At 31.6% G+C, this 10942-nt stretch overlaps 1 pseudogene; it reads right to left on the reverse strand.

Moving 5' to 3' along the window:
* Positions 1–10440, reverse strand: part of LOC117115935 — a 49593-nt pseudogene extending 39153 nt beyond the window's left edge.
* Between the last annotated feature and the right edge of the window lie 502 nt (positions 10441–10942).

A 10942-nucleotide genomic window follows, 5' to 3' on the forward strand; every position in this document is an offset into this window, starting at 1 on the left:
CATAAACATGATGCTACCACCATTTTATAATTAATAAACATCGATGTTTCAACAAAGTACAAGTGTCTGTCTGTCAGGAAACTTGTATAGCTGAGAGACTTGGAACAACATCAATTACATTGATTATATTGATTATCTAGTACATCATATTATTTACAAACACCTTGCAAAGTATTGACAGTAATAACTAAAGAACATAAGTCTCGATCCCCATGCCAAAAATGCATAATTTCTTTGAACTATCAATATTGATAACACAGAAACAATCAATGATGTTCAACGCTTATTCATTTAGGCAGGATCCAATTGCTTAAGATAGGATCTATTACTGTTACTTAATCACTATGGAAATAACAATCAATAATCAATAAGGGTGTGGACATTTTGATTACTAGGATAGATAGTCTACACGAACTTTAATCACAAACTTTTATTATCTATTTCTCCATGCCAACACTAGAGATAGTAGGCCCAATGAAGAAGAGATTAATGCACTTATGTGAAAAAAATTAGTGAAGTGGTTAACAATGGGTAGCCATCGCCTATGGGTAGCCATCACCTACACATTATGGATGATTGCGCCCTATTGTGTTTCATTACGAAGGGCTTACTGACGCCAAATCATTCAAGAATTAACAGTTTTAATAATTTAAAGACTTTATTTAAAATAAGGCAATCTGCAATGAAGGGAACAAAATCCATTGTGTTATCTGAATAGCAACTAATCAATTAAACAACTGTGAACCTACAGGTTATTCATCAAACAATGATTCAGGGTGAAATGTGTATGCGACATGTTAATAAGTTCCCAAATCAAATCAATCTGTTGTCCCTCAAGAAGTAGTTTTATACAGCCATATCTTTAAGCAGTTACTTCCTTTTGATACTGAATCTTATGAGCATATTTTCATCTAATCACAAAATATTTTTCATTGATAATTTTAATATTATAATAATCTCTTTTATTAAAGCCAGGCTTCGGGAAAAAAAATCGTTTAATATGATGTACATCTGATTTTTCAAAGACATGAAAAGGGTGTTTGACTAAAAAAACTCAGGAACGGTTAATGAGATACAGGTTTTTGAATATTTAAAAACCGTCGGAAAAAAGTAGCATAACCACATAATTTTTAAATATTCAAAAATCTGCATCTCATTAATCGTTCCAAGGTTTTTGCAGCAAGCACTCTTTGTGTCTTAGAAAAATAAGTGCGGGTACAACATATCAATTTTTTTTCATTTGGAGCCTAGCTTCAAAAGTACTTATCTACAAAGGATGTCACTATTTTTCCTATAAATATAAAATCAATCAATTTTACATAAATCAGGAATTATGCTGTTAAAGGTTTTGCTTATTTGATACTTTATAAATAAAACTACCATACAGCAGTATTACTACTAACTGTAATAGTAGCTCAGATTTTCTCATCAGTATTCTTGATGATCAAATAGATCGAAAAGCTGAATCTCAAAATGTCTCTGGCTCTTTTTGGAGTCTTTTTGTTTTAATAGTAGCTAGTTGCTCTGTGTGGTAATAACTAATTTGGTTAAGGTGAGCCAAAACTTATCATTGGTAATTTGTAGAAATTTGAGAGCAATTGTTGTCGTTAACGGCGGAATTCTACACCTGGACGTGAAGAATCTTTCAGTTACATTGAATATGTTTATTTTTCAAAAGGAAAATTTGATCAATACAGTAGAAGCAATGGCAGAGCTAAACAGACTTAGGGGGTAACTACCATGATGCAAACACAATGCGGCTAAAAATAGGAATCTGCAGGCTTATTTACATTGGATCTAACATCAATTGTACACGTAATCCAATAATGGAAGGCCATAGAAAATTGAGCCTATTATATAGAATTTGAAATTTTCAATTTCATGGGCTTTTCAATGATTCTACCCACCACAAAGGTTATTTTGGAACTTGCCACTAATTCCTGCACGCCACCTGGATATTGTTGCTAAGGTGTAACTTTAAACAGTATAAACATATGTAAACCTATGTGTATGTAGGAGAAAAGTGTAATGCTCGCTAAACATACATTCTGATTGGTCAGTTCTTAAGCTAATAATATGATTGTTAGATACAGTTTGACTTTTAATATATTTTGAAATTAAAATCAAATTACATTAATTTTTTTCACTCTAAGCACTATGAAATTACTTAATAGTAATTATACATTTAATAATATGTTAGATTTACAGTTGATTTATAATTTCCTCCCCTTAAATCCACCCCTAATGTTAGTGGTGGTCTTAATATGATTATTGTGATGACAATGGCAGTCAATGGTGATGATAGGATGATAATGATGATGATAATGATGATGATGACGATAGTTGTTAAATGATAAAGACGAAAAATGACAATGGTGGTGGTACTGATAATGTAAATGATGATAAATGACACTAATATAGATGATGTTCTATTGACATTTTCAAGAATGTTACAAAGCAAACAATGACTGAAGAAAAAATGACAACATTTAATAATGTTCACATTATCCAAGTGCAAGTTTTTTCAAATTTCTGAGACAGCAACATATTATCTTCATACAGAATACTGCATCCGATAATGTTGTTTCTATAACAACATATTAATGTTTTCATTAATGTTGAAAGGACGACAAAAAAATCCCAATCTATCATTTACCCTTGACAAATAACAACAAGCTTAACAAACACATTCAGGAATTTTAATAAGAAAACTTTTTAAGTTAAACATCTAAAAATAAGCTTGATCTCCTTCGAATAAAACATATGAGTACGTCTAACAACTTTCAAAATGTACCCAGTGGCGTATCTAAAAGTCTTGAAATGGGGTGCTGATGAGGGGCGCGAAGGTGAAGTGGGGGGAGGGGCTATATGATCAGTTGCAGGGCGCTCTCACAAAATAAGTTAATTTTAAGTGACTTTTTTAACTACTTGCAAGTGATTTGGGTGGGGGGGCCACGAGTAAATTTTAGAGGGGCATGTGCCCCCTCCCACCCCTAGATACGCCACTGGGTGCACCGGACTACATTTTATATGTAATTCATTCAATATTTACTTTCTCAGGAAAAGTGAGTGGCTTATATTATTTTTTTTTAAATTCCTATTATATCGTCCTGGCACAGGGCTTCCCATCGGTCATGCATTCATATTCTTTGAGGTTGGTAAATATGACCTCAAACTTTCAATTAATCACACTGCCTCATCCACCCACATTATACCATAATTTGTTTCATAATCAAACATTGTATCTAATTTATTATTTATGAGTTAGACATTTCTTTACAGAAACCCTAACATGCATCCATTACCAAGCAACAGTCACTAGGCCACCATCACAAAATATTACGTCAACAATTGTACTAAAAGATAACGTAAAGATTTAACAGTCAGTAAACATAGACATTGAGAGCAAACATGAAAATCAAGGCAGCCACAACAGATGAGTTTTAATCCGCTTATAGAAAAAACAAATAATGTCCTTACAGTGCAGAATATAGTACTGTATATGATTTTGAAAAACATTAATCATTATTACTTTAAACAAGTGTAACATATTACTCGCTGTCAACGGCATAAAGCCTATAGGCTTTCGGGGGAGAAACCCGGCCCCAATTCCCAAGAGGACATAGGGTCCCTTTTAATAATACACAGTCATAGCACTCGTTTATTATTAACAGATATTATGGTCAGTAAAAGACACCAAAAACTAGCAAATTAAAACAATGTAATTTTTATCTCAAGAATGTCCTATACTGTATGTAGACTCGTACATGACAAATACACTTCTTTTATACAATATCAATTTCCAACCCAAAGGTATTCCACAGCTGGATGAAGGGCTACAGTAGAATTCAAAGAGCTCAAGCTGAGGGATTGTTGTCATTGATATTTTGGGGGGGGGGGTGCCCATCCTATTCTGGCTGGGGACCAGGGGAACCCAAAATTCCAAGTGGAGGTAATAGGGCAAGAAATCCCTCAGGAAACATTTTTATTAACTGTTTATTTATGAATCTTTGACATGGAGGAAAACTCATGCTAGTCAAACATTATATGAAAACCTCGCATCATATGATAAATATATGCTGTGTCTCAGCAATTGGATTTCAGCATACAGTTAGTTATATTATCCATGCCAACAAATGAGAACTGTGATGTACAGGTTGGCATCGTGATATTACTAATTATCCGATACTCATTATTTTTATAACAAAATATTTCAGCTATACAATACTGTAAGTTGAAAGTTGATATTGCTAAAAAAAAAAAAAAAAAAAAAAAAATTTTTTAAATATAACAAAACGTGTGAGAAATAGGAATACCTGTACATGGGATATTTTAATATGCTTTAACTGTTTAAACATCTGTCCCAAGGTGAATTTGTGGTCACTTTCATACAGACAGGGCTGGCAGTATTGTGGTAACAATGCTGGTATTACCCTAATAATTGTGCTCTCTGAATAAAGTAATATTGGGGATATATTGTAGGAATAATATTACCCGCTTTCGTTTTAGGCACACGCTAGAAATGCACCACAACAGCAACATTGTGGTAATGTTACCACTGTAGGTCTGATATGGAACGCTGCATAACCACAAATAAAACAGATTGTTGGGACTCTTAAGTAGTTCTCTGTACTTCTCATGAGAATGATATTAATTTTATTGATCAGCTCAAAATTAATATCCTGAAATTAGAAAGGGTCTAAAAATACAACATTATAGCTTCAAAAACTTCTATAGACTTTAAGTATTTAATTTTCTAACAACCTGTACTGTATTTTGTAACAAATATCAATTTTTATTAACAAACAATTCACAAGGGTTTGCAGTACACAAAACCCCATTATGAGATTTATTGTTATGCATTTAGAAGCAATTATTACATTCTACAAACACCAGATTAGTTACCAAGGTGATCTATTTGCATGATTTCTCTAACCTGGTAATTTGTTAGTGTAGGAAAAATTCACATGCTACTTTTCACCTGCAGTTAGAGCTAAAAATAACCAATCTGGTTAATATTCAGTAAACAGAACTGTTCTGTTGACAAAAGCACAGTAACAAACTGCCACTTGGATATAGCAGGCCCATACTAGGTTGTTTTGTGGTATGGCCAAACCCCCTTTTTGACCTGTTCACTACTGTAAAATTGTTATTATTATTAATATTACTATTTTATCGTAACTTTGTTTATTAAACAAACACTTCCAAATTTAACTTGGCCTATAATGCCAACTCCCCCTCCCCCCCCCCCCCCCCCCCCCCCCCCCCCCCCAGGCCTTGACCAAATCCTAGCATTTATCCATCACCCTCCCCATGCATTTTGGTAACTATTAGTAAAATTGTAATCACTGGGGGGAAATCCCAATAAATTGTTTAATAAAAGCACCCCTTTCAAACATCATTTAGGACTGCTGGAGAAAACAAACAATTTTCCACCTTTCCAATCCCCACGGGTCAGTTTTTGGTAAGGCTATATCTCCTTTTAATTCAAGGTAATGTCCATGGCTATGCTTAAAGGACTGCTTAAAAAAACATCTTTTCACTTTTTTTCTATAATAATTCCTTTTCTGAGCTTTCTCAACACTCATTTCTATATTGTACCAGATTCAATTGTTTAATTATTCATTGCAATTGATCAAAAAGTGTTAAACAAATTTTGTAAGTGAAGTAAAATGTACTGATTGTTTAATCTATAGCGACATAAAAGGTTTTTACTACTGTATATTGATTTTGTAATACTTGTTGAAATTATGAGTAGATCATTGCTTAATTGTCATTCAAAATAGTTATTACAAGTTAAACACATGAAGATGGCAGTCATCAAGTTCACTTTTAATGAAATCCAAGTAACTCAGTGTAATTACATATCTAGCAACTATTATTAGGATATTAAGAACCTTCCATTTGGCAGCGATTACTAACCTGTAAAAAAAAATCAATACTTACTAGTACTTGCTAGTAATAATATAATTAGAATAAATAATTACATCAGGTCTGAATCAAATCCCTGTATGCACCTGTTAAGCTATCGACTTGACAAATGCTACACGAAAAAGTTTAATGTCAATACATCATTTAAAATATGTAAATATTCGATAACCGATTACGGTATTGTACAAAAAAATAATTAAAATTTTTTTTTTGTCTCTAGGCAGCCACGTAATTTTAGTGATGACACCACAGATATCTTCAATGCATTTGCTTGAATATAAGTAAGGTTAAGTAATATCTAGCCAGACCATCGTTGATGATGTCATGAACAAATTCTCTTTTAGCATGTTTATACCACGGAGGAAGAAAATATGTGCATATATATAACAGCTAAATACATGATCCTTCTAATGTTTACACACTATTAGAAACATCTAATAATTAACTACAAAATAAACTGGGTTTTAGGCCCAATAAAAAAATTATTAGTTTATCACCCTCGCGCGCATGCCTTATATGGTACTGGAAAAAAAAAATTTTTTTGGAAAAAAATTTTTTTTTTTAGAAAATTTTGCTTTGGAAAATTTTATTTATTTATTTTTTTCATTTATTTTATTAAATAGTTCAAGTAGATATTGTTTGCATTATCTAAATCATGTTTTACTTTGAATATCAATGTACCAGCAAACAACCCAAGGGTAATATTTGGCTTTAGCAAAATAAAAAATTTAAAAAAAAAGCCTCCCTCCCTCATCACTTTTCCTGCTGAGATAGGATGATAAACTAATAATATTTTTTATAGGGCCTTATTTCTGATAACAATATATGTCATACAAAAAAACATGTAATTTCCTGAAGAGAAAAACTGTGCGACAGGTATTTAATTAGTCATAATAATGTTTCTTTTGCTTTCATTATTACACAATGCACAAAATTAATTTACTGTATTTGGTTTTTTTTATCTAGGCCAGGTAAAAAAAAATTTGTTTCTCATTCTAATATTTTGAAAAATGGAGAATGAGGGCACTTTTTTTTTCTTTTTTTAACTTTGAAATGGCAAATCCACAATGGTCTCTATGGCAACAGCTACTTAATTTCTCACTTTACCAAGTAGACACATTGAAAGCAAATAAAAGAAGCACTAGACATGATTCATATAATAATGTATCCCAAATCACGAATGATTGGGAGAGGAATTTTACTGATGCAGGTTAGCCAGATTTTCAAAAATTTTGTAAAATAAAGGAACTGAAAAAAAATAAATAGAAAATTTGGTAAAGGAGAGAAAATGGATGCGTGGGTAGACGAGAAACTAGGTCTTTTTTTTATTTTTCCTTATAAACAAATTTAAGTAATGAAAAATTTTGATACAACTTACCAATATGAGTAATCAAATGTGAACTACAAAAAAAAAAACAAAAAAATTAAATAAGTAACCAATGCACTGCTTAATGATTAAATAATTAATCTTAGTAAATATTTGGCATTGTCAATGAACTAACATTAATTAAAAATTACATACATTTACCATTATCAAACATACTTTAGTATTATTCACATAACTGGTATTAGCTGTTATCAGGGGCAGATCCAGAGATGTCCAAAAGGGAGGCTGAAAAGGGGGCCGAAAGTGGGGCTGATCGAGACAACACTACCCTAGGGGTCTGGAGGTATGTTCTCGAAAAAAAAAATTTTTTTTCTAGATGCCCGAAATTAACCTCTGAGGCAATTTTGGGTGATTTTTTTCTTTTTCTTTCTGTTTTTTTTTTTACTTTCCGGCCAGGCCCTCCCCCCACCCACCTCAAATCCACCCCTGGTTATGTGAATACCATGTTGATAATGGCAAATTACATTATACGACCATAATTCAGAATTATGATTATTATTATTATTATTAACATTTATGAAAGTTACTTTAAAAATCCTGGATAAGTAAGTATGGGTTACTAATAGAGTACTTCTCACTATTATACATATTATAAATCAGGCATTAATAAATAAAAACCCAGTCATGCTTTGTGTCACCTCATACAAATAACTATAAAAATAACATTGGTGATTGTTTATTGTTTCATTTCATTCATTTATTCAACCACAATTTACATGAAAAATGTTTAGCTAAAGAGAATAGAAACTCTATAAGCTATGAATACCATCATTCAATTTCAAATAAAACATAATACAATAAATATATTGGATAATATCAAAACCAGGGTTCTCTCCACCCACTGACAACTACAGTATAGTACTCAAAACAAATCACATATGGTACATGCATTCTCAGACTTTCATAGATATTATAAAAGAAAACTTTATAAACCACCTAAGGAAAAATGGCATCCCAACCCCACTGGGTTACTATTGAGTAGTGGGCTATTATTATAGATTAAATTTAAAAGTTGGTCACTACAAGAACATTGGTTACTAATATGTACTGAGTTTCTAAATTAAAAGTTTAACAGTCCAGAAATAATTACTTTTTATGATAAATGTAACACATTTTAGCTCAGAAAATTTTCAATTCTGTGTTTTTTTTTTTTGTTTGTTTTTTTTTCCATTTGTGCCTTTATGTACCGGTACTTTAACCACTGGACTCTCTTTTTTATAAAATATTTTATTCATATAATTTGTATTTTCTACATTAATAAATAAAAAAAAAACTTACCGCTTTTGGCTCTTCCTCTGGAAAGAAAAAAAAACATAAAAATTAATAAAAAGAATTTCATCTGCTTCTGTGTATATAGTTATTAATGGTTTTTCATTAATAAGATTGGTTATTTTTAAAAAAATTTAAAAAGCAATTATCATAGTGACTATAAATCATTATAACTATAAAATTATTATAAAACATCCTTATTTTGCAGAACTCTTTTATTTAATGAATACCATTCTTGAAACTGATGGAAAATTTCCTCTTTCGTCAACATGTTTTTGCTTTTGCTGACACTTAAAAAAGCATTTCACAGCTTTCCTTAAATGCCTCAAAAATTACATACACAACGCTTGTTGCATTATAGACATCAAAATTTATTTGGAGTAATAATATCATTTAGATAGAAAATGGTATACGAGAAATCTTCGAAATTTATTTTTATTTCAAAAGTATTATCTAAGTGGAGGGTTATAGCATCAATGTGTAAGTGGTTGAGTTTTTGATAATTTCTTGGATAAAGCCGATTTGGTACTATGCACTTACAATGCCCCTTTGTATAGTATTTAAAATATCACTTAATGTACTTACTAGGAGTTTCTGGATTCTGAATTTTAGTCAAAGCACCAACCATTGAAATGATACATTTTGCTCCACGTTCCTTTTCTCTGTATATAAATATGTAATAATAATTAATTATGTTTAGGAAAGAAGAGATTTGTGATGGCTAGAGTCTTAAGATTTTTAAAGATTAAAAAATATGTATTGAATGACACTGACAGTAGCCAATGGAGGGTTTTAAGTACAAAACGGCTTATGGCAGTATCTTGGGATTGACATCAAGCTTTTTTTTTGCTGGTATAAGGAAGAGGAGAACAAACCTAACAAATTTTATTTACTTAAAAAATACTGGCTAGTTTACATTCATTACTTCAGCACATGCTCTAAATCTCCAACACAAAGTATTATTTTGTAGAATTTTGTTTTTTAAAAGGTGACTGTGGTTATTGTATTTATTTTGAACATTTTTATTTTATTATCTTTAAAATCAAGTGTTTAAGATGATTTTGCATTATCATACCATGTTACTTTGAGATATTGACAATAAAGAAACAGGCTAATAAAGAAATTATAACAATAATAAGATATTCAATATTTTAGAGCAGTTATCAGGGCAATTTACAGAATCAATGTAATTGGCAGAAACGGTATGATAAATTTTATGAAATATTCTTAAGTTGGTAGCTTTTAATAAACAATTTTGTTTGAAAATGTTTATGTACACAATGCATGTTCTTTTTTTATGAACACGTTTGATGAGGTAAACCACATTGAGAGTGAATTATTTAACTCTTTTGAGCAAGTATTAGCATTATTCAACTGATGTAATCTCTCAGTAATCCAAAGTCAACACGTGTAAATAAAATACTAACAGTATGGTTGTAAATATAAATAGTAATGCCAAGAAAGTGGTTGGTACTCACCTCGAGTTAAATGGTCTTACTCGCACCGCTACCTTCACCCTGTAACCAAAACAGAATTTGTATAAGGTTGCTACTCTCTTACTAAACTTCCCTAGCCTACTGACTCGCGGCGACTACATTTCTGGGCCTAAACCACCACCTTTGGCTTTAACCAGTTGTAAATGCGATTCTATAAATTAATGTAGAAGCAGCTCACAACAACAGAGCTTTGTACTTACGATTCCGCCATCTCGGTCCGTTTACTCCTCCCGTGAAAATTAGTTTAGTATAAGAACGTTATAAATCCAGTCTGTCCTTCAGACACCCTCAACACCGAAAAATCTCTTGGGATGGCGACTCATCGCACTACCATGAGAAAGGTGTATTGTGTAATTTGTGTAGGAATGCTAGGCAACCAAGCATGGTGACGTCACTAATTTATACCAGAGCCAACCATTTTCAGAATGGGTGACATAAATAGCTTTTAGTTATTTGTAGGCCTACTTCATATTTTTATGCTACCATTCATTATGGTTTCTATAAAATCATGATTTCATATGCATAGTGTATATGGATTGAATTAAAAGAAAAGATGTATAGGCCTAAAAAAATGTTCTCCGCATACGGTATAGGGAAATACTGCCTGGTAATTCAAGATTGTTAGTTAGAGGGCGCTCTACACTTTTAAAAGTAGTACAGGCGTGTACAGGTAGCATACAGGTATCTATCAACATGCCGAAAAAATAAAATGGGCAGTAGAGATATTGCGAATGAGTGGGTTATTTTCATTACTTTTCTTATTCATTCATTTATTCTATCAATAATTAACAAACTGTACAGACATAAAATTCAAATAGGAACAAGGACAAAAATTGATTTGAAAGACGTTTAAAACTAG

This window comes from Anneissia japonica, unplaced genomic scaffold (genome assembly GCF_011630105.1).
Source record: "Anneissia japonica isolate Jap-2015-1 unplaced genomic scaffold, ASM1163010v1 scaffold27830_len515607_cov181, whole genome shotgun sequence".
Taxonomy (NCBI): Eukaryota; Metazoa; Echinodermata; class Crinoidea; order Comatulida; family Comatulidae; genus Anneissia; species Anneissia japonica.